The following is a 26,197-nucleotide window of genomic DNA, read 5'->3' as shown; positions in this document are numbered from 1 at the left end:
AACATTTATAGCAGCTCTTTTTGTGGTGGCAAAATGTTGGAAATTGAGGGGATGCCCATCAATTGGGGAATGGCTGAACAAGCTGTGCTATATGAATTTTTAATGGAATACTATTGTGCAATAAGAAATAATGAACAAGAAGATTGCAGAAAAACCTGGAAAGACTTGTATGAGCTGATGTAAAGTGAAGTGAGTAGAACCAGAAAAACACTGCACACAGTATTAGCAACATTGTGTGATGATAACTATGAATGACTCAGCTCTTTTTCAGGAACACACTGATCCAAGACAAGTACAAAGGACTCAAGAAGGAAAATGTTATCCACATCTAGATACAGAACTGATGGGCTTTGAATGCAGATTGAAGCATACTTTTTCACTTACATTATTCTTTTTGATGTTTCTTTTTTACTTTTGATCTGTTTCTTCTTTCATAACTGTGACTAATATGGAAGTATGTTTTACATGATAGCATGTGTATAACCTATATCTAGTTGCTTACCATTTAGGAAGAGAGGAGGGGAGAAAGGGAAGGAGAAAAATTTGGAACTCAAAATGTAAAAATGAATGTTAAAAATTGTCAACATGTAATTGGGAAAAATACATCAAAATAATAAACATCTGAGGTAAAAAAATGGTTCTTTTAAATGGTGACTCTCCTATTACATTTAAATAATTACTAATGGGCCCTTATATTTTTGAGAAACAGGCTGTAGAGTCAATAAACTAGTCAAGCACTGGTAGTTGGAGCTACCAGGAGTAGAGTCACTTAAGACAAGGATGTTAATGTTGCTACAATTTAAAACTCCACTGGAAATGAAGATAACCTGTCTCTGAAATTTTTATCACTGGAACAATATAATTTGCAAAACAATCAAAAACAAAACCCAGTTATATGTAAAATCCCAGCAAGTTCTGCTGTGTAAAGTGAGGTTGTTGTTCAGTCATCTCTAACTCTTCATGAGCCCACAGACCATACTGTCTATGGGGTTTTCTTGACAAAGATACTGGAATGGTTTGCCATTTCCTTCACCAACTCATTTTACAGATGAGGAAACTGAGGCAAACAGGGTTCAGTGACTTGCCCAGGGTCATACAGCTAGTAAGTATCTGAGACTGGATTTGAACTCTGGCTTTCCTGACTCCGGGCCCAGGGCTCTATGCACTGTGCCACCTAGCTGCTTCCATAAAAGGGTTTTCTCATATAATGATACTACCTTCCAGTTCCATAGCGCAGTAAGGTTTGCAAAGCCTTTTCCTCATAATAACCCTAAAACTATGCTTGAACTATGGGTAGGTTAACTATTATTATCCCCATTTTATAGATGAGGAAATTGAGGTTTAGAAAGGTTAGCTGACTTGCCTGATGTGGTTGTGGTTGTGTGGTTTGTCCTTCATTCTCAAAGAGGATCTCGACATCAGGGAGATTATGACAAAACTTGCAATTAACTTTGATTTGAGTGAGGGAGGGCTGTGTAAAGTCACCAGTCTCACTTTCTCCTCCAGGGCCATCTGGGTCCAGTGGCCAGATATTCCTCAAGACCACTGGAGATGGCCTAGGGTGCAGTCAGTGGGAGACCTTGGCCCTTTTAAGCTAAGGTCTTTTCAAGTTTTCACTTTGAGTGAGACAATGCACATTCAGTTGAATAGGCCTCTTTAAGAAATGATTCAATTTAATTTTGAAAAATTAATTTTAATTTTTTTTAAAAAATAATTTAATTTTAAAAATTAATTTTTAATTTATTTTAAAAATTTAAGTTAATTTAATTTTTAAAAAAATCAAGCTGGGAGGGGAAGACCCTCAGGGTTGCTGGCCAAAAGAGAAACAGTTACTATCTACATTCACTCCGAGCCAGGAGGACCTCCAAAATAATCATTAAGTGATGCTTGGGCAGAGACCTGTTGTCCAATCCATGAGATCCAGAGTGAATTGTTTTTAAGGTTTGGTCTTTGAGAAAGAAATCTAGCCAGTAAATCCCAAATTAACTAGGTAGCTTTTGGCAATCAAAATTTACCTTCACATACCTTATAATAAAGACTCTGGTGGGAGAACACTTGGGGAGAGCAGAGATAGCATGAAAAATAGTAAAAGTCTGATAAGGAAACTCCCAAAGGGAGTCTGAATTGCAAGTACTTTCTGATTAAAAAATAAAAAGCCTAACAATTATCTAGGCTTTCACTAATTCAGTTCAATATTTTAAAATGCATGTTTTATTGCTGCCTTTGTCTTTAAATAATTGTTTTGCATTGTGAACAATTTTCATATGGTAACTAAGGGATTTTGTGTTTTCAAATAAATTATTCAATAAGACACCGCCTCCCCTGAGCATTTGGTAGGAACGGGCAGTCTTGTCTAAAAGAGTGCAGCAGGGTGGTGATTTGCTGGTCACTAGCATTTATTTTGTTCAGTGTTTGCAGGCTTACACTAGACTGCAATGCAGCTTCTGCTCAATGAATTTTCAAGAGAGAAAGAAAAAAGTGTGTTTGTGAGGATTAAGGAGGGTGGTCTGGAACGAGACGACAGGGAAAAATGTCTGTTGGTCTGAGACCCTTGCTATTGCCATTAGCATATGTATTAAAATATATGGGGGGAAAAAAAAACAACCTGAGGGCAGAAACCAAACTCTCAAGTCCAACAACATGCTTCTGCAGTCACACCTGAAGGTCATTTATTGGAGGGTCATCAGATAGCTTCCAGAATCCATAGTTCTTTTCTCAAATTGTTAAGCATTCTTTGTTGGGTGTCAGCCCGGTTCCTCTTAAAAAAATGTTGGAAATTCAAGTCAAAAAAGTAAAGAAAATGGAATCAGAAAATGCTGGATCTTAGAGATCAATCCTCTCATTTTATAGATAGGGAAACTGATGCCTGGAAAGGGGCAACGAATTAATTTACTCCCAGGTCACAAAGCTAGTTGGTGGAAATGCTGAGACTCAAATCTAGGTCTTGTCATTCCTAATCCAGGCTTCTTTCCCTGTTATTATTCCATGATTAGTCATCAGGATAGGATTTTAATGGACAGTCAACTCCATTAGTGAGCATAGATCTGTGTGCATTCTGTAGGATCACCTCAGGACAATTAGATTTTGCCTCAAGTGACTAATTGGATAACTGCATTTTTTTTTCTTTTATATTTCCTATGAAAGACCTAGGAGTAAGGGACAGAAGCAGTCTACTATCCATGATACCTTTGCCAAGTGATTGGGTTTTGTGAAAATTTTCCTAGTCCGTTGGTGTTGAAGGGGTTCAATCTTGGTTGTACACTATTCCATTCAGTTTTTTTTATACTCATTTAAATTCCCCATCTTGGTTGATAACATGCCTCCTCCACAGTTTATGAATTTATTTATACCAACAGTACAATTTCCCAAACATTTCTTCAAGGAGAGAAACATGGTTTTGTCTAGTCTTTTCATGGCTATTTTGAGTCTCATTGTATATAAATACTTGCAGTATTGTCAATGGAGCCAATGCTAAGAAAATGAGGCAACAAGGTCCAATTGTGTACAATTCTTCATGACCTCATTTGGAATTTTCTTGCCAAAGTTACTGGAGGAGTTTGCCATTTCCTTCTCCAATTCATTTAACAGATGAGGAAACTGAGGCAAACAGGATTAAGTGACTTGCCCACAGCTATTAAGTATCTGAGGCTGGATTTGAACTGAAATCTTTCTGACTGTAGCCCAGTGCTATATCTGCTGCGCTACTAGTTGCCGTCAAATGCTATATAAATGTAACCTATTATTATTAATATTTCACTCCTCTCCACATACTCCATGGTCCAGACCCACTAGCTTATTGGAGGCTCCTCATACACACCCTTCCATCTCCAGTGTCCATGACTTTACACTAGGTCTTTCCCAATCCTGGAATATTCTTCCCCCTTATCACTAACTCTTCATTTTTTCCTCATTTCCTTTAGGACTCAGATTAACTGCCACCTCCTCCAAGAGCCCTTTCCTAGTTCTCTTCCTCTCTAATATGACCTTCCATGTACTTTATATTTATCTTGTATTTACAGATTTACCCATATTATCTCTTTCATTAGAGTGCAAATTCCTTGAGGGCAGAGAAAGTTTTTGCTTTTTCTTTGTATTCCCAGAACTTAGTATAGTGCCTGACACCTAGGGTTTAGAAAATGCTCATTGATTAATTGATTGCTGGAAATCCTTTTCCTCCTTCAAGGAGTACTCATATACAATTTCCATAATGTCTCCTTTGACTTTTGCCCCACTTAGAAGGGAGTTCTTCTTGCATACCTTGAAATCCTCTGTTTTATCTCTGTTAATATATACATTTGTCAGATTTTTAACTTGTGCTTTTATAGTTCAAACCATTGAGTTCAGAACTGGAAAGGATCTTTCTTAGAGATCATCTAATCCAACTCTTTTATTTTATAGACAATAAATAAAGCCTCAGAGAAGTTAAATGGCTTGCCTAAGTTCAAACTGTACGTGGCAAAGTCAAGAAGTGAACCCAAGTAGGATTGTTTGTGGCTACATGGCACAGTGGATGGAATGTTGGGCCTGGAGTTCCCTGTTTGCCTCAGTTTTCTCATCTGTAAAATGAGCTAGAGAAGGAAATGGCTAAACCACTCCAGTATCTTTGCCAAGAAAACCCCAAATGAGGTCACAGAGAGTCTGTGAAACTGAACTGAAAAATGACTGAACAATAAGGGGTTGCCTGACCCCAAATCCATTGTTCTTTCCAGGTAAAGGTCTACCTACACACAGGACAATCTATCAAGTGTTCTCTGGTGATAGGGTTACAGGATATCAAAGTTGGAAATGATTTGAGAGGTCATCTAGCCTTATGATTACGTGATTTTTTTTGGTGGGGTGTTTATATATATCTCTATGAGTGTGTGTTTATACATTGTACACATAATCACATACCCACACCCAAATCCAGCACGTGAGAGCCACCTGGTGGGCAAAATGATAATTCTTGGTACTATACATTCTCATCATTACAGTCACACAAAATGCCTCTTTTATATTTTTATGTTTAGGGTCCTGTTTTATTTTTAAAATGATACTTTTAAAAATTTCTGTTTATTGGTAACACTCTTTTAAATAAAAGTCCAAAGAAAGTGGAACATATTGAAGATGTGAAGAAATCAGAACTAGTCTCCTTAAAAATTTAGGCTTTAAATAAATTCATTCTACTTTTTATATATTTCTTGACAATTCAAAGTTCAGGCTGGATGAGTTTACAACTGATCAGAAAAAGAAAGGTATAACCAGCCTTTTCTGTGTCCTGTGAAAAGTGTGTTTATGGGTAGTTACACCTTTCATCCATGCATTAGTGATGTGAATGGCATAGGTCAAGAATGAAGGATGACTGGTTGTAATGTACAGGGTAGAGAACTTTTAGCAAATTCATAAATCAGGTCTTGTTTTTTGTTGTTCTGTTGTTTTCAGTTGTGCCCAACTCTTCATGACCCCATTTGGGGTTTTCTTGGCAAAGGTGCTAGAGTGGCTTCCCATTTCCTTCTCCAGCTAATTTTATAGATTAAGAAACTGAGGCAAACACAATTAAGCGACTTGCCCAGGGTCACATAGCTATTAAGTGTCTGGGGCCAAATTTGAATTCGGGAAGATGAGTCCTCCTCACTCTAGGCCCAGCACTCTATCCACTGTGCCACTTATCTGCCCCCAGTTCTTTCAATTTAAAAGGATAATAATTTGTTAAGTAAAACCTCATGGCATCAGTCTCAGATGTCAGACCATGAAAGTGTTGTCTGAAATGAGTCTCTGTGGTGAAATCAGATGTATTTCTCTGAAATCTTTTTCAGGGCCTCCATGCTTTTATCAATGAAACATCATATTCCCTCCACACGTCAATAGACTGTCTTCATAAGTAACTAAACAAAAATTTGTTACCTGGCCCAATTTCTGGTGCTGGGCTTTTCCATATTTAGCTAAGCCTGTCCTCAGGCCAAAGGCATTCAGGTTATCACCTAGTCTGTAACTGAAGCCTTTTTGAAGCCAGCCCTGGCTAGAAGTCAGGCTCTGTTGGCAAAGTCTTAAGAACCCCAAGTCACCTCATCATCTCAAGCCCAGACTATGGCAAACGTCTGCTAGTTGTTTTCCCACCTGGAAATCTCTCCCCACTCCAGGCTAGCTTCCACTGAGCTGCCAAAGCGATCTTCCTAGAGCTCAAGCCTGACTCTTGTCTCCCCTCTGGCCCCACTTAATTTGCCCCCTATTATCGATCAAATAGAAAATCCTGTTTGGCTTTTTCTTCCTACTTCCTGTCTTTTACTCCCCTTCGCCTACTCAACAATCCAGCGACACTGGCCTTTTTGCTGTTTCTTCCAAATGGTACTCCATCTCTCAACTGTGTATATTTTCACTGCTAGCTTCTGTTCCTACAATGCTCCCTCTCCTCACCTCTGTCCTGGCATCTCTGGCTTCCTACAAGTCGCAGCTAAACTCCAACCTTCTGCAAGAACTCTCTCCCAGTCCCCCACAATGCTAGTGCTTGCTTTCTGAGGCTATCCATGATTTACCTTGCACATATCTTGTATGTATCTTATTTGAGTACTCTCTGCCCCACTAGAATGTGTGCTCCTTGAGAACAGGGACTGGTTTTGCCATTCCTTTTATCCAAAGTGTAGCACATAGTAAGCGTTTGAGAAATGCTTGTTGATTTGACTTGATTTGCCACTTCCTTGACATAATGAAGCAGGTGGAGGAAACTGACTTATGCTGATAAAAATTTAAATTCAACTTTCTTTACTGATGGACACTTTTGACTTTAATCAAAAGAGAATATCTTGCTTAAAATGAACAGATTATTTGTTTTTTACATAATTATTATGAAGACTCAAATTTAGAGTGTTGAGCACAGAGCCTGGCACATACTAGGTGCTTAATAAAAGTTTATTTATTCATTGATTGAAATGTGTTTATTGTTCCTTTTGGTATGTACACCAGCCAGAATTTGATTTTGAGCCATGTTATTTTTTAAAATTATTATTCATTTGGCTTCTATTTCTTTGCTTTTGTTACACGATATCGCAAATTTAATCTTGGTAAGAGCAGTCTAGGAGGAAAGATCACTGCTCTTGGAACCTGAAGACCCTCATTAAGTCCTGGCATTACCACTTGTTAGTGTGAAGACCCTGGGCAGGTCATTTAATTTTCCTGAGCATTAGTTTTCCCATCAGTACATTGGGAATGTGAATGGATTCACCACCTGCTCCATGATCTTGTTGAGGCAGCTCTTTTGTAAAGTTTAGAGCACTTGACAAATAGGTCATTATTACAGCATCTTGATTCTACTTTGTCTTAGATACTAACCAAATTATCTTTGGGATTTAAAAAAAAGTAAATGACCTGTCAATTCTCTTACATTTCAAAATATACTTTTTAGGAAAATCATTTATGATAACAATTTACAATAGTTATAAAATTAATCATCTGTCCATGTGCATAAAGGAAATTTGGCATCAATTGCTTAAATTTAATCTTAAGCAATTTAGAATACTCCTCCTTTTGTTCTTATTATTTCAGTTTTCATAAGGAATAGGTTTAGAGCCAGGAGTACCCTTAGAGGTCTAGTGCTCTCATTTTATAGAGGAAGAAACTGGAGGTCTGGCGAGGTCTAATAACTTGTCCAAGGTCACATGGCTAGTAAGTGTCAGAGGTAGGATGTGAACTCAGATTTTCCTGACTCCAAGCCTAGTGTTTTATCCACTTTCCCACTGTACTACCTTTTTTTTGGGGGGGGAGAAGGACCTTAGAACACATATCTATGGACTCTAGGTGTGGAATTCTGAATACACAGCCTGAGTCCTCTTGGCCTTGTGACATAACCAAGAGTAGGAAAGCTACAAAGCTTGCTTGGGAAATGTAGGGATGCTCCCAGTAAATGTGACTGGTACTATTACAAGGGCTGGGGCATACATACAGAAGATTTATATAGGAATAATTTTTAAAGTTACTTAAAAAGTTGGTCTAACAAAAGAGTCCTGAAATGATTTTCAGGGGGAAAGTTGTGACAGCTTGAGTGATGGATTTAACCGTGTATGTTTTCTAAAGACAACAGGAGCTGTGCTGTGGACATGTGTGCCTTAGAGCAAAGTATATTACTGCTGTGAACTTCCAGTTAGGGTTATGAGTGCTTCTCTTCATGACCCATGCTGTCCACTGAGAGAAAGTTAAATCAAGCTTTTATCTTATGAGTACAGCTTCTAATTTAATGCAGTATATGGCTTGAATCTTAACTTTAAAGTGTTAAGAAAGTTCCATGTTTGGGGAGAGTTTAATGGTAGAAAGAAAAATAACTTAGGAAGCCCAGAATAATATTTTTTGAAGCAATAGAGAGTACCTTTCCAAATATGAGGGCCCAACAGTGTTCACTAATGGGAACTCATCAATTCAGCAACTATGGGTGGTACACATTGGGCTTCTTCCTCATTGTAAACCTTTATAAGAAGACAAACATTTCTTTTAGCAGCAGATAAAAGTATTAAGAATAAAAGTGCCTGGGGGCTGGACTGGGGTGGGGCAGCAGGTTAAATAAAATTACCCTTTTGATACAGGTATTGCTAATGACTCAATCTAAGTGAAATTTAACTCAGTGTCAAGAATATACTTGTGCCCACAGATCATTGACTATGCTACCAGTGGCAGACCATAAAATGTCCTCAAAAGATGACATCTCAATCTGTTTAGAAGTGTTACGGACTTGGATCCTGGCTAAAGGCATCTTCACAATTTTTTTTCAAGTAAAAGGAAATTTCTCGACCTTTTTTTCTTATCATTAGAACTCCTTTACCTTCTGAAGTCCAGAGCATGTTGTAGCAGAGTAATCAGTTGAGACCATGATGCTAGCTGACCACTGTTATTGTAAATGGTTTCTTTTGTGATGACATATTCATTCTTTAGCATAGCTTTGAGGAGCACTTTGGAGAATTAGTTTCTTCTCATATGAATTACCAATAGTTGCCATCAGTGATATATTTGGCATGACTGAACAACAGCCAAAAGATTGAGGTACATTTGAAAAGTATCTTTCTAGGGTTGTTAACTTTCCCAATTTTATATTGCATTAGTTGGCTCATCTAGATATTCCTTTATTATTTTGGCATATATACCATAACAGTTATATAGATTCAAATTTTCAAGGCCACTTATTATTCAGAGAAAATTCATATGGAGTATTGATCATAGGATTGTAGATTTTGAACCAGGAGAGACCTCAGGGGCCATTTAGTACAAAATGAAGGATCATTTTACAAGATGGGGAAACCAAGACCTAGGGAGGTTGTTAAGTGACTTGTCGAAGGTCACTTTCAGGTAGTAAACATCAAAGTCAGGATTTGAAGTCTTGTCCTTTGACTCTAAAACCAGTCCTTTAGCTGCTAAAATGTTTCAAAGTATGTTTTATTGCATTAACAAGTATTTGTTTTACATATTCAAATTTCATCTGAAATATAACTAAATAGCTTTACCAATTTGTTGAAATTGAATGTTATTTCTTAGCACACTTTAAACAAGGCTCATATTAGATGACCTCTGGGGTACATTCCAACTTTTGAATTCTGGGATCTCCATAAGAACACTCAGAGAGGATGGAGAAATATCCAGTCCTGGATTCAAGTCCTCCCACTTGCACATCTGCTTGTGTGACCCTGGGCAATTCACTTAACCTCTCAATGTGCCAGGTAACCTTTTAAGACCACAAGTTACAGAACAACGACTGATCTGCATTAGTGGAGTCAGTGTTCTCTGTAGGGCAATTTCTCCAATGAAATCACAGGTTTGAACTGTGGTGGAAATGTCAGGGAGTATATATATGTGTATATACATATATAAGTAGAAACATATGCATACATCTATATTTATATCTAACAGAACAATGGCAGAGATAACTGAGAATCAACAAAGGGTGATTTATTTTAGTTCATAGAATGGTTTGTATACATGATTTATTGTGTACATATATATTTATATATAAATATATGTATGATGTAAGTATATGAATGCACATGCATGTGTCTCTCTATATACATATATACATACATATATACATATACATATATACATATATATATATATATATATACATATATACATAGATAAGTAGAAGAAAGAAGTGAGATAACTATGAGAATCAACAAGATATAACTTATTTTGGTTCATAGGATGAGTGGTTTTATATGAATGTGTATATATATATGTATATGTGTGTGTGTACACACACATAAATTATGTATGTAGATGTATTCCCACTAATCTCCATCATCTCCTTATGCACATATATCTTAGTAGCAGAAAAAAGCAGAGAATAGCTGTGAGAATACACAAGCAGTGACATTTTGGTTCATAAAATGATTCTTTTATCAGTAGGAGGTAAGGAAATTGTTCTGGGCACCTGAATCACTATGCAGACTCATAATGCTTATTTCAATTTAATCATGTTTCTAAAGTTTAGCTTGGATATTTTCCCCCTCTCATTTAGCTCACTGGTGTTGAAGCAATTCTGATGGCATTTTCTATAAGTGGATTATACTTGCAGTCATCTTTCCAAAGCGAGCAGATGGCTTCCCAAACAGAGCATGCTCACAGAAACATTGCTTATGGTATCTTCAGAAAGATGACAGGCTTGTTGCAAAGGATAATGTTTGCCATTAACTTTGGGGGTGACAGATGATTCCAGATCATTTTTACTTTTTCATCTTGCTCAAATGAAACAGCTGTTTAAAATTTTTCCAGAAAAGAGCAACACTTCTGTGTTTTACACAGAACATTTTAGTTATCCTGATATAATTATGGAAACAAGCCCTTTGGAAGGGGCATTAAAATATTTTGAGATTCTCTAATGAAAGTTTCTATGGCAGCATGAAGAATGATGGTATTTATTTTCACTACCCTATCCATGACTGGCTGCTGGTTGGATCCTTGCTCTACTGCTAAAAAAGGGCTATTTGTTTTTTTAAGTGCCCAAGTGACTTTTATTTCCATCCTTTCCCTCCAGTAAGTTGAAATGCTTGAAATGCAAAGCGTATAGCTCTAGCAATCATGGGCTAAAGAAAATGAAACCTACCACCAATATTATCAATGGAAAAATATTAAACTTTCTGAATACTTTCACTGTTGACTGTTAAGAATGCAGAAATATTGGGCCAGCTAGGTGGTACAGTGGATAGAGCACAGGCCCTGGATTCAGGAGGACCTGAGTTCAAATCTGGCCTCAGACAAATAACTCTTACTAGCTGTGTGACCCTGGGCAAGTCACTTAACCCCATTGCCTAGCCACACAAAAAAAAAAAGAATGCAGAAATATATTCTTTCTTTGTGTGTCTAAATGATAGTTTCCAAACCAAGTTGTCACAGTGTGTAGGAAGCAAGGAATCCTTGCGAAATGCAGATGAAGGCAATAATAATAATAACTTTTATATGGCATTTACTATGTACCAGGCAATGTGCTAAAGCACTTTACAATTATTATCTCATTTGATGCTTATGACACTGGGAGGTAAGTGCTATTATTATCCTTATTTTATAGTTGAGGAAACTGAGGCAAGCAGAGGTTAAGTGCCTTGCTGAGGGTCACCCAGCTAGTGAGTGTCATGTTAGATTTGAACTTAAGTCTTCCATACTCTATCCATTTTGCCACCTTGTTGCAAATGTGATATAATGGAAAGGTCACAGGACTTGGAATCAGGAGACTTTTGTTTCAAGATAGTCCTAGGCAAGTCACTTAGCCTTTCCAAAGCTCAGTTTCCTTATCTGTAAAATGGGGACAATAATCCTTTAATACTCACCTCACAGGAGTGCTGTGAAGAAAATACCTTGTAAAGCAACATATAAGTGTGAAGTGTTAATAGTGGTATATTCTGATGATTCTTTGTGTCTTGACTCCAACATGGTGATGTCATTTTGGTCCTCTTGGAGAATGAAGGACAACAACTAACTACCATCACTGGGGTATTTTGAAGGCTATCCCAGCCTAGCACAAGCTCTGATAAGTCCTATTCAGCTCCATAAGGACTTGACTACAGAACCATGTATTTGTTGTTGTCTGAATTGGCTAAGTTGTCATAGACTCATCACTGTATTGGTTGCAAGGTTATATACTTTTATTCTCAGAATCTTATGAAAGGCCATTTACTAAGTTTGGGGGGCTAGAGTGGGAGGTTGCGATCTACTTTGGTGGAAGGAGCGCCCACAACACTGATTAAATTACAATTTTTTGAAGTACTAGTAGTTTCACAGATTCTAATGACTCCTTCTACCTCCTAACCACCTCCTTCCCCATTTCATTCTCATTCATATCTTCTTGTTTGGCATTGGGAAGATGCCATGACTTGCAAGTGAATTGGATTTAAGTGAGGCAGTGCTGTGCGAAGTCACTGGCCTACATTCTCTTCCAGAGTCATCTGGGCCCAGTGGCAAGATGAAGATCAGGATGATTACAGATGGCCCTAGATGCAGTGGGAGACCTTGGCCCTTTTAAGCTAATGTCTTTCCCAGGTCTGAGTTGGACTGAAGCAACTCCTTTCAGTGATTAAGGCTAGATAAGAAATGAGGCAGAGTGGCCTGTTTTACCTAGTCAAAAAAAAAATCAATCCAGGAGGGGAAGACCCTCAGGGTTTCTGGCCAAGACAGAAACAATTTCACTCTGAGCCATCAGAGCCCAAAGGATGACCAGGTGGGGCTTGGGCTGGGACCTATTATTGGCCAATCAATGAGAGCCAGAGTGATTTGGGTTTAAGGCATGGTCCTTAAGAAAGAAATCTAGCCTGAAAATCCTAAGATATCTTTCTCACTTTCAGGCTCACTTAGCTTAAAAAGGCCAAGTTCTCCCACTGCATCCAGGGACATCTCCAGTCATCTTGATCTATATCTTACCACTGGGCCCAGATGGCTCTGGAGGAGAAAGTGAGGCTGGTGACTTTGCACAGCCTTCTCTCACTTAAATCCAATTCACTTGCAAGTCCTCTTCGAGAATGATGTCATGGTCCTCTTCTAGAACAAAGGATAAACAACAACCTGTGAGTAGTATTAGCTGCCCCACTAGGGACCCAACTCCTCTCCTCTCCTCTCCTCTCTTCCTTCCTCTTTCCACATAGGGTATAATACCCTTACCTGCTGGTGCTCTGCCCAAAGGAATGTAAATTGTGATCACTGAAACCTTGCAAGATATCTTGGGGTTTATGGGCTAGATTTCTTTCTTAAAGACCTTGCTTTAAACCCAAATCACTGGCTTTCATTGATTGTCCACTATTCATATCTATGAAGTTTGAGTACCATTGTGTAGCACTCATTGTATAACCACTAGAGGGAGCCAGCTTGATTGTCCTCAGCCTTTAGGAATTCACACTATGTGTCAAAACCACAAGTCTTTCACAATTCAAGAGATACGAGTTATTAATTGGATAAGTACTCATATTAATGGACGTCATTTAAAAATTAACATGGCACTGAAAATTAACTTGATATTTAAGTCTGCATTACTTCCCTTGTTTGTTTTTCTGAAGGATTTCCATGAAGTATCTTTGAAATGAGAACTGACAATTGCCCACTCATATTGACCAGTCTCCATCTTTCAATTTCCACCACTCCCCTGTAAAGTTACATGTATATAGTTCTGATTTTCATGAAAAAAATCTAGAATATCAAATGTTTACTGACAAAAATGTCATCTTCATGTATTTTTCTTGTGATCCATTGTACAGTAATATTTTTTCATGTATTCAGTTTCTTAGAAATTTGGCTCAGATTAAAACATCAGGTAGGAACTCAAAATTTCTATTCTTGGTATACATAGGATAAAGCCAATAATTTATTTGAAAGGGGCTAAAGTATTTATAAAGTGTTTATATCTGAAATGTTTGGTTATGCACTACTGGTCTCATTTTGAGTTGTGGATCACAAATTTTATTTAGTCTCCAAGAGATCTTTGAGGGCTAGTTACTCTCAATCATCTGAATCTTTCTGGGAACTATTTTATCTGACATAGATCATGGTATATTATTCAGTAAAGTCATGTGCCCAAAGCAGCATGTAGGGTGAGGGAGCAGGGTCTATAGAATTCTAGATTTCTCTTCAGATCTTATAAATCTTTTGCCTTTTACTTCAGTGAGTTTTAGCACAACATTTAGTGGATGCCAGTGTGTGAGGCACGTGTGGTAGGCATTGTGGAGGAATCACAGGAGAATAGGAATGAACAGTTCACATTTATAGAGCACTTCAGATTTATAAAGAGCTTCACATATATTATATAAGTGACTTGCCCACAGTTACACAAGTAGTTAGGTGTTGGAGGTGGGGATTTTAACCTATGATTTGACTGCAAGTACAGTATTCTATCCACCATTCTACCCTCACTGACCAGAAGAGGACACAATCCCTGTCCTAAAGGGGCTTACTCTTCCTACTATCTAGTAGGAAAGAGTAGATATCCCAGCTCCTCTCACACATTCAATGTTACAGTCATACATGCCATTCTGTGTCTGCCTTAGCTCTTTTCCATAGGCTGTCCTGAAATCTGACTGGCATTATCTCCCTCCTCACCTCCACCTCTGAAAATCTTAAGCTCCCTCCAAGATCCCACTCAGGTGCTGTAACCTTCATGAGATGTTTCCTGACATCCCTGATCATTAGTCCTTTTCCTCAACTGAGATTATTTTGGATTGATGTCAACTCTGCTTTTCCCTGTGTATGTGCTATAACTTTCCAGGAGAATATTAGTGCCTGGGGAGCAGGGACATTGCCACTTTTCTTTTTGTATCTTCGGCATCTGGCTTAGGATGTTACACATAGGAGGTACTTAATAAATGCTTGAATAAATGTTGAATTGAGTTGATTTGAATGGTGGCACAGTGGATGGAGCATTGGGCTTTGAGCCAAGAAAACTTGAATTCAGACTTTGCCACAGCCATTTATGATTCCTTGGACAATGATAGTTAACTCCTTTCAGCCTTAATTTCCTCTTCTGTAAAATAAAGGTATTGGACTTCATGACTTTTAAGGTTCCTTTTGGCTCAAAGTTTATGATTTGATGAACATCATCAATAAGGAAAGAGAGTCAAAGAGTGCTATGAAAGCTTTTAAGAGGGAGAAGGAACATCTGACCCTGGAGGAGAGAAGATTTAATAGAGGTGACATTTTGTCTGAACTTTGAAATCTGAAATTCCAGATCTGGAATTCCATAACAATTTAGCTCAACAAAGCCACCAAAGGCACAGAGATGGGAAAACATGGAACTCTTTCAGAGGGCATGGAGTGGTCCTTTTTGGAAGGAATTATAGAAGACATGAAAAGGATTAGTGTGAGATTAGTCCAAGAGCCTCAGACTAATAATAATAATAATAATAATAATAATAATAATAATAATAATAATAATAATAATGATTAAATAGCTAATCTTACATAGAGTCTACTATGTGACAGGCAATGTGCTAAGCACTTTCTAAATATCTCATTCTATCCTTAACAACAACTCTGGGATGTAGGTGCTATTATTATCCCCATTTTACAGATGAGGAAACTGAGGCAAACAGGTTAAGGGACTTGCCCAGGGTCAAACAGCTAGTAGGTATCTGAAGCCAAATTTGAATTTTTAAGATCTTCCTGATTCCAGGCCTAGTTTTCTATTCACTGCACTTTATAGTTGCCCTGTGAAGGACTTTGGATGACAAACTGAGGAATTTAGATTTTATTAGGCAGGTTTCAGAAGGTTTTTGAGCAGTAGAATGATGTAATCAGAGCTTAGTACCAGAAAGATTCATCTGGGAGTGTTGCATTAATGGATTTGAGGATGTAGAGAAACCAGTTAGGCTATTAAACAACCATTTATTGAAATCTTTACTCTGTGTAAATCATATTTGCTAGGTGCTGGGAATACCTTTTTTTTTTTTTTAAACAAGGCAGTCTCTGCTGTAAAGGGACATATATTTTACTGGGAGGTATATGGCAAGTGTACAGATAAGATGTGGTTGGGTGTAATGGAGTTAAAAGAGATATAGACAAAGGCCTTTAGGGCTATTTGAGGTGGCCTGATAGAGGCAAATGTCATAGAAGAGGTGTTACCTGAGTTGAGCCTGGAAGAAAGAGAAGGGCTTTGAAAAATGGAGATGAGAAAGACTTACATTCCAAGTATGGGGGATGGTCAGCTAAAGTGGGTAAATTAAGGCCCTAATTAGCTAAAACTGGGCCTGGGGCAAATTGTGTTGTTGTTTGGGAAGTGGCAAAGTTTCAGAGACAGTCCTATTGTTGGTGAAATTCCAGCAGGGGAAAAGGCATTTTGTCCCTTAGAGAATCCCAGCCCATGGAGTTGTGAGGGAAGGAAGTCAGTGGGAGAGCCCTTCATCTCTCTGGAGGACCTCAGGTCTGGACGCAGGGATAGTGGGCTCTGAAAGGAGGAAGCACCTTTCTTCCTCTATTCCCTAAAAGGTCAATGCCCTGTTACAAACCCTTCTAAACAGAGTATAGTAAGATAATGTTTTTGGGAATCATAGTAATAAAGGGACAGGCATGTGGTGCAGTGGGTAGAGTGCTTGTAGAGTCAGGAAGACTTTTATTCCATTCTGACCTCCGATATTTACTGTATTACTCTGTGCAAGTCATGTAACCTTTGTTTGCCTCAGTTTCCGCCTTTGTAAAATGGGAATAATAAAAATATCTATCTCCCAGGGTTGTTGTGAGAATAAATAAAATATGTATAAAATACTTTCCAAACCTTAAAGAGCTATATAAATGCTAGTAATTATTTTTACTAGTATAGTATTGCAAGTTGCAATGAGACAACTTCCAGAATATGTTCTAAGAGAAGTACAAATAAAATCTTTGAGTTAAGAAGGTCTTCAAGAGTTTAACTCATTCTTAGAGCTTAACTCAATCAATTAACCAATCACTGTGTATTTGGCATTGTGCTAAGCAAAGGAACTTCAAGGAAGAATCTATCTCTCCCCTCCCCCCCATTCCTAAAGAAGGTTTATTAGAATGGAAGGGACCTAATTAGGGCTTTGCCTATCAGAGGGGAGAGAAGGGAATAGGTTTGAAAAAAGGGATATGAAAGAAGAATTGAGTAGACTTGGCAAATGATTGAATATGGAAGTTGGGAGAAAAGTCTAGGGTGACTCCTGAACTTATACAAATCTAGGTGATTTAGGAGGATGGTAGTGTCGGGTTTAGGATGGATGATGATGAATTCTGTTTGGATGTTTTGAGTTTCAAAAACATTGCATTTGTACAACTTAACACTTTCAGTTGTGTTCAGCATAATCATATTCAATAATGTAGGAGGTGAGCTGGATTATCAATAATAACTTTTTGCTTAAACTTCCTCTTCCTGACTCCATTTCCCCCCCCCCAACCCCCATCCCCAACATAGTTAACCAGACATGAAAAGTTTTAAGACAAGCAGGTCCTTCAGGTAAATCAAGGTTCCATTGTTTATGCATTTGCTTCTTAGGGGAAGAGAGAATCAAAATGCAAAGTATTAGTTGAATAAGAAACAGGGAGAGAGAAGATTTATTTCTTTGATATTAAAGTGCTTTTGGGAACTATTCAAAATCATCTACATATTAACTAAGTCAAGTTCATTATTCACTTTCTTCTCAGGCTTATTTTTGTTAAATATGTTTCATTGCATTCTTATCATATTCAGTGAATATATTTATTTTGAAAAATCTTATTTTTATTGATTTATTTTGATTTTGTATTATCTTCCTTTCTGAATCTTCCCCTTCTCTCCCAGTGAATCATTCCTTGTACAAAATATTTTTTAAAATAGGAAAAAAATAGTACTTAAGCCAGACCAATTAATCATGTCTGATAGTATATATAATGTTTCATACTCACAGTTCCCCACCTCTTCAAAGAGGGGAAGGAGATGAGGTACACATTCTTATCTGGGACCCAACTTAAATTTCTTAAATTTCTTTTCTCAATTGCTAAAATGATATCCATCATCCATTTTTCTATATTCATTTTGGGGGAATAATCAACATATATAGTTATACACAGAGGATATCTATATTCTATTTTCTCAAGCTTTGGAAAAATGTAAATAATCAATATTTAGGGCTGATATAATTTACTGTTTCCAGATGATGCTGATATTGGGAGTGGTAAATTATTTACTTTTGAGTATTAATTTTATGAGTAATTCATGTTGTATTGTCATTGTTTAAAGCTGGAGTCCCAAAAGTAATTTCCCCATAAAAGAGTCCTGAGCTACGACCCAGAAACTAAGGTTCCAAGTAGAAGGCTGAGAATCAGCGGAATAAAGCAAAAGTGTCCATACTTTATTGGACTCTGGCTGTTTCTGGTGTGTTTAGAAATCATTGGAGGCTCAGAACCTAGAAACTGATGGAAGGGCCTCCAGGAGGTATGAGAATTGGGATAGAAAGAGAAGTTTAGCTTGAAAAGGGAATCCCTTGTTAAGTGAATCTTAGGGACTTGAAGCTGGGGATGGAAATATGGTGCCTTAGATTGATTGGTTCCCAAACCTTATAGCTTCCAGAAAGGAAGAGGCTCGGCTATCTATCTACAGAGGAGTTTTTAACCATTCAGTGATATGGAATCCTCTGGTACTTTGATGAAGCCTATGGACACTTCAGAATGATGTTTTTAAGTTTTAAAGGAAATGCTAAATTTCCCATGCAAATTCATACATCTCCTGAAATCTATCCACAGACCAAGGGATCCAGAAACCCAGATTAATATTCCCTGATCTACAGGACTTTAGATAGAGAAGTCACTTTCACAAATAAGGATCATGCCAACTGTTATAGGAAACAAGTGAAATATTTTAAACAGTCAGGATGTTTAGCTTAGGCCAACATTAAGAGAGTCAGACATTTTAAGGATCTGGAACCTTAAACCCCTAGGAATGGTTATTGAGGTGACTTCAAACTTTTTGCATCCTGAAGCCTGAGGGGAGAAAGGTATTTCAAAGAGGCAAGGACAAGGCTCCATCTTGAAGCCATGGCCAGATAGTTGAGAAGGATTCATCTATGAAGTATAAAGGAAGAGCAGGCAGAAGAAAGGAGCTTAAAGGAAGAAGGAACCCATCAAGGCCTAGTCCTCTATAACCAGAGCTAACTATTGGAGAAAAATGGTACTAGAAAGCTTGTGGCACTGACAGCTTTGTCTCATGAGTTCATTGGCTAGAAACAAAGAACCAGTTTAGCCCAAATAGAGCTGGGATGAAGAAGGGCATAAACTAGACAAAAATACAGTAGAACTAAGAAAAGTTTGTGTGAAAATGCTGTATCTTCTGCTTCTAGAGACAGGTGGGACCTCAAAACATAAAGCCCAGCAAAAATCTCTAATTTTAGCTGAGGTCAATACCCATCTATCTCTATCTTTATGATCTCTGTCACTATCATCTCTATCTCATCTCTGTCTCTAATTCACATGATGTCCTTGTGGACAAGATGGCTGATGTTGGCTGGATAAAAATATAATCAGCTTAGTTTGAAGCTCATTGAATAAAGTAATCCAAAGAATAGTCCTTCATGAGTGATTGTCAACTTGGAAGGAAGTCTATAGTAGAATGAGTCTGTATATGTCTTTGGTCCTGTACTGTTTAATATAAAGGCAGAGACAGATGGCATGCTTATCATGTTTGCAGATAACAAGAAGTGGAGAAGTAGAACTAATATATTAATGACAGGCTCAGGATCCCAAAAGATCTCAATGAGATAGAATTATGGCTTGTATCTAGTAAGACTGCTGTAAGAAAACATAAAAGAGGCAGTTAGATAACTCAGTGGATAAAGCTTTTGGCCTAGACTCAGGAAGACCTGAGTTCAAATCTGGTCTTGGACACTTACTAGCTGTGTGACCCTGGACAAGTCACTTCATCTCTATTTTTCTTAACTAACTGGAGAAAGAAATGACAAATCACTACGGTATACTTGCCAAGAAAACCCCATACAGGTTCATGAAGAGTTGGATATGACTGAATGACTGAACAAGAACAATGAAAAATATTCACTATTAATTAGAGCTGCCCCAAAGTGGTAAGAGGACTTCAAACAGACACTGGATAAGTACTTGTTGGGAATATTGTAGGTGGTATTCTTGTTCAGATGCAGCTTGTGCTAGATGGCCTACCTTCAGACACTGAGATTCCTTGAGGAGCCCATGTGGCACCTGAGCTGGGACCTGGATGAGGAGAGATTTCAGTAGATGATGACTGAGCCTGTTCTGGGATGGAAGATGCATATGTAAATGCACAGAAGCTAGAAGTGCCAGGGTGAGACTGCAAAACTCTAGCCTATGTTTGTTGAAGCATAGTGAAGAGCAGTTTCAGGAGCATATTATAAGCAGAAGGCAGATTGCAAGGGACTGAGGAGATGGAGGGAACTTTGAGAACGTAGAAGAAGGGAATATGTAGAGCACTATTTCTAGAAATTTGGCAGTGAAAGGGAAGAAAGAGGTAGGATGACAGTTTTAGGTAACTGCAGGGTCAAAAAAAGCTTCTCCTTTTCCTCCTCCTCCTCCTCTTTCTTCTTCTCCCCCTCTTTCTTCTTAGCCTCTTGCTTCTTCGAGGGCCAGTAGAAAGATAAAGAGTGAAGATGAGTTCATGAAAGTGGATGCCTGATGGAGCAAAGGCCCAGTGGAGACCCCAGGGGAAGGGATCAAGGGGACAGTTGATGGCCTCAACTTTGGCAAGAAGAAGGAAGATAAAATAGAAAAAGACATAGAGGCCAGGTGTGGTGATGAATGCCTGTAATTCTTGAAATGGGGGAGGCTGAGACTGGTGAATTGTTGGAATTCAAGAGCTGTGAGCTTCTGTGGGGCCAAAGTCGATCACATGTCATTGCTAAGTCTGGCACTAATGTGGTTAGCCTTTGCTGACATGGAGCCACATAGCAACCCCTGGGGACATGGAGAAAGGGTGAATTAGCTCAGGTCTTAAATGAAGCAGGTCAAAGCTTCCATGATTATTAGCAATGAGATTGAGCCCATTAGTGACTACTGGACTTTCAACTTGAGTGAGATAACAAAAACTAACGTTTATATAGCACTTGCTATGTGCCAGGAACTATTTTAGGCTCTTTACAATTATTATCTTTTTTTGATCTTCACAACAGTCCTGGCAGATATCATCCCTATTTTACAGATGAGGAAATTGAGGCAGAGGTAAAGCAACTTGCTCAGGTTCACACAGCTAGTTAGTGTCTGAGACTAAATTGGAACTCAGGTCTTTCTAACTCTAGATACAGCACATTCCCTGTGCCACCTAGTTACCTAAATAGGATGACCTTGCCTTGAAAAAAACAAAACAAAACAAAGGAGTTATGGGATGCAGAGGAGTGGGTATAGGAATACTCATATAGGATGCCCTTAATCTATTCAGTAAGGTTGTTCTCATGGATGGAGGTAGGTTGTGGGATTAGGGGCTTAAAGATAAGGATGTTTTCAAATAGCCATGTTGAGGATCACATTAGGGAGATAGTAAAATAGGAATGCCACAATGACAGTACATTTGGGATTACATATCACAGAAGATGTCAAAAGACAGAAATAGTCAATATTGGAAAGGTGGAAAGACAGGCACATTAATACATTGTTGGTGGAGCTCTGAATTGGTACAAACATTCTGGAAAATAATTTGGAAATTTGCAAATAAAGTCACTAAAATGTCCAAAATTTTTGACCCATAGAGTTTCATGATAGATATATATCCCAAGGAGATCATTAACAAAAAGAACTGCTCCACGTGCACACTTTATTTATAACAGCATTTTTCTTTTTTTGATGAGGGACAGCATATCCTAGGGTTCATGCTGCAAGAAAGGAGAGGCAGCCAGTAAAAGGGGAGAATAAGTTGGGGTGAGCAAATGGTACTTGTATCTGTTTGACCATTTAGCTTAAGTTCAAATATTATCAGGAGTTAGGAGTAGGTTTGGGGAAGGAAGAAGGGGCAGTTAGTTAATTGTCATTCTTTGGCTATTGAGATATGGCCTGATGTCTCTTTGCTCCTCTTACAAAAAGGCATTAAAATTCTGGCAGGAGTGCTTCATGCTTAATCGTAGCTAGCATGTCATTAGTATTGACTGACTTTATTCTTCCTCTTTTAGCTTCTGCGTTTTCTATTTTTTTCTCCCTGTGTTATGCAGCAAGGACGTTTTGTCTCCTGGGTTATCAGGAGGTGATGCTGTCATGTTCTTGTGAGCTGGTACAAATTGTTTCCCCCAATTTGCTATTGTTTTCTAGAGAAACCGACTTCTGTTTACCAGAACTGGCACAGTCTGGTGCTTGAGTGTACATAGTGCTGATTGGTGGCCAAGATAAAATTCTGGTGATGCAGTGGTCAATTAATTTGTAATTAAGAAGTGCTAGAAAGATTAGATGCTAATGGATGGTAGGGAGAAAATATGTATGTGTAATATAGATTTTGGTGTCTTGTGTGCTTCAGCATTCACTGGAAATATGACACTATCCTTTCTTCTGAGAATATTCTGTATTTAGGAAACTGATTAATCAAAGAATTTAGGGAGTTTATTCTGAATGCATTTTGCAGCAGTCCATGCATGAGAGATATCTTTGTTTGAAATCAGTATATGTATGTTCTCATTATCTATGCAGTTTGGCTTCTATAAACACTTAACGCTTGGAATAGGTGTGGATGCAAAGACAATTGAGGCAAGGGCTCTGACTAATCTTACTGTTGAGAAACATTCTAGAGGAATTCAATTCAGTTCATAGCATCAGAGGAGCATAGATTTAGAGCTGGAAGAGAATTTAGAGGCCACTGGGTCCAATCCCTTCATTCTATAGAAGAAGAAACCTAGGCATAAAGAGACTAAGTGATTTGCCTGGGGTCACACACCTAGTAAGTGTACGAGGTGGGATTTGAACCCAGATCTTCCTGACTCTATGTCCAGCACTTTTTCTATAATTCCACATTGCCTCAACAAGCATTTATTGTGTCTCCTCTTTGCTAGCATCGAGCTAGTACAAAGAGAGAGAGAGAGAGAGAGAGAGAGAGAGAGAGAGAGAGAGAGAGAGAGACAGAGACAGAGACAGAGAGAGAAAACAGTCCTTAGCCTCTCATATTGGGTCATATTGGGAGGAAACAACATGTTTAGTAAATACAAAATATATGTATATATCCACATATATACATATATACATACATACATATACATATATATTTTTTAAATGCGAAGTAATTTCCTGTGTATGGGGAAGACAAGTGTTAATAATTGGGGGGCATCAGGAAAGGCCTTGTCTAGGAGGCATTACTTTAGCCAAGGTGTATAAGGACTTAAGGATTCTTAGAGGCAGAGGAGAAGGAGGGAGGGTAGCTCATGCATGAAGGACATCCTGCATGTGTGTGTGTGTGTGTGTGTGGTGTGTGTGTGTGTGGGTGTGTGTGTGTGTATGCATATGAATACATGTGGATATCCATGAAGGTTCTATTCCAATACATTTTTGTGAAGATAACCCTGTGGGTCACACACCTAGTATCTGAGGTCACATTTGAACTCAGGTCTTCCTGTCTATAATGCTGTCTTTGGGGAAAGGTAAGTCGGATATAAGTATGGCTGGAGTAGATGAGAGGATGTCATGTGGAATCAGTCTGGAAAGATTGGCTGGAGATTGTGAATAGCTTTACATATCAAACAGAAGAGTTTGAAGTTGATTCTAGAGGCAATAGGGAGCCACAGAAGCTTGTCAGAATTGGTTTGTGAGCCCTGTGGAGGTAAGAGCTGGAAGCTAGGTAATCCTTAAGAAATCTAATAATCCCGAGGGCCTGAACTAGGGTCTTGACTCAGTGGGTGAAGGGAAAACTTTTTGTTCAAAGAAATAGTGGTTAAATAAAAATACTAGCTCATATTTGTAAGATACCTTTTTTTTAAAAAAAAACAATTAGCTTTCTTTACAACAAACACCATGAAGTAGAAAGAGTAGGAATCATCTCAGTTTTGCAGATGAGGAAACTGAGGCCCAGAATGTAGGCTTGCCCACACAGCTAAGCATAAAAACTGGGATTTAAACCCACTTATTCTGACTCTAAACCCAGCATTTTATCCAGTGTACCTCACTGCATATTTCTCTGCAATCCAAATCACATTAAAGGCATTGTTAAAATTAGTTGCATTTATTTAAAATATGTAGAGTGTATCTTTCACAAATATATATGTATAAATATAAATAAAAATAAAATATATACACACATATATACACGTGTTTGTGTGTGTATGTATAAGAATACATGTAAGTATCCATGAAAGTTCTATTCCAATATCTCTCTTTGTGGAGATGACTCTGGGGTCAGAACACATGTGGGTTGTAGCTATTCAGTTGTTTTTTGGTCACGTCCAACTCTTTGTGACACCATTTGAGGTTTTCTTGGCAAAGATACTGGAGTGGTTTGCCATTTCCTTCTTCAGCTCATTTTACAGATGAGGAAACTGAGGCAAACAGGGTGAAGTGACTTGCCCAGGGTCACATAGCTAATGAGTGTTTGAGGCCACATTTGAACTCAGGTTTTCCTGACTCCTAGGCCTGGCACTTTCTATCCACTGGGCCATATAGATTCCCTAATAGATATTGAAGTTCCCACTGATTTTTGATCAAAGGATGTACACCTGCAAAGGTAAGTTCAGAGGCTCATCACAAGGGGTTTGCGCACAGGATGATTCTTTAGCTACAACAGCTCATTAAATGGTCTCCTAAGGCACAGAGGGGGTGGCCTTGTGTGTATGAGGAATGGATACTTCCAATTGCTCCAGTCAGAGAAATAACAAATGAAATCAGAGATTGTTAAAGTACAAGAAACTTCCTTAACAACAAAGTTAGGCACCTGTTTGTAACTTACAATCTTATGAACAAAGTAGTTCCATATTCTGAGATCCTCTGTTCATTATGCCACATTGCCTCTCTCCTCATGTCTGTCTCCCCTCTCCTTTTCTCTCTGTCTCTATAAAACATGTGTGTGTGTGTATCTATCTATATCTACCTAATCTACCTGTTCTTTCTTTCAATCTATCATCTACCTATCGATCTACCTACCTATCTATCTATCTATCTATCTATCTATCTATCTATCTATCTATCTATCACTAAAGTCCTACTGTCATGCCTAATGACATGGATAAACATGGATAGGTATACATTTTTAGAACCTAGGATCAATATTATAGCGAGGCATTGGAGCAGGAGTAGGGTGGAAGATTTATGGGATATTTTATATATGTGTGTACGTGTATATGTATACACATATATTAAACATACATATGTATATCAAACATACATTTTATACATAAAACAATACATCAAACACAATAATTATAAATATCAAACATACATAGTATATATAAAATGCACACTATATATATGTCAAACACACATACTATATATATCAAACACACATTTTATATATCACATGTGATATATCGAATGCATTATTTATTTGTTATCAAACATGCATAGTATATATCAAACATGCACAATATATGTATCAAACATACTATATATATATATATATCAAACACACATTATATATCTATATCAATCAAATACATATGACATATCAAACACATTTTATCTATAAAACACCCAGTATGTGTCAACACACAATATTTCAAACATACGATACATTAAATACACATGATGTATCATACATGACATAAACACACACGATATATAAGACAACACTACATATAAAGCACATGAGCTATATCAAGCACACATAAAATATACCAGACATATAGGATATATGTATATCTAACACATGATGCATATGTATATCAAATATACAATATATCTCAAATATACATTATATATCTCGCTCAAACACACATAATACAGATATCTCAAACATAATCTATACCAAATATACTATATATCTCTCAAACACATAAGTATATCAGACATAATCTATACCAAATACACTGTATGTATATCACATAATATATCAAACACACATATGTGTATATATATATCTCACATACTAAATGTATCACATGTAATATATATCCAATGCACTATATATCAAACACAATATAACATACACATTATATGTATATTTATATATGTGTACATGTGTGTTATATATGTGTCACACACGTTTTATGCCCAAAACATTCTCTGCCTCATTTCTTACCTATCCTTATTCACTGAATGGGTTTTGTCTCAATCAAACTGAGACCTGGGAAAGACATGAGCCAACGTCTCCCACTTCATCCAGGGGGATGCATCTCCAGCTGTCCCG

The 26,197-nt window shown here is 37.8% G+C and overlaps 1 protein-coding gene across 1 annotated transcript in view; it reads left to right on the top strand.

The window, feature by feature from the left end:
• Positions 1 to 26,197, top strand: part of PLCL1 (phospholipase C like 1 (inactive)) — a 415,950-nt gene that overhangs the window by 387,056 nt on the left and 2,697 nt on the right.

This window comes from Phascolarctos cinereus, unplaced genomic scaffold (assembly GCF_003287225.1).
Source record: "Phascolarctos cinereus isolate Bilbo 61053 unplaced genomic scaffold, phaCin_HiC Scaffold_726;HRSCAF=1367, whole genome shotgun sequence".
NCBI classification, from domain to species: Eukaryota; Metazoa; Chordata; class Mammalia; order Diprotodontia; family Phascolarctidae; genus Phascolarctos; species Phascolarctos cinereus.
This window is presented reverse-complemented; position numbering and strand designations above follow the sequence as displayed.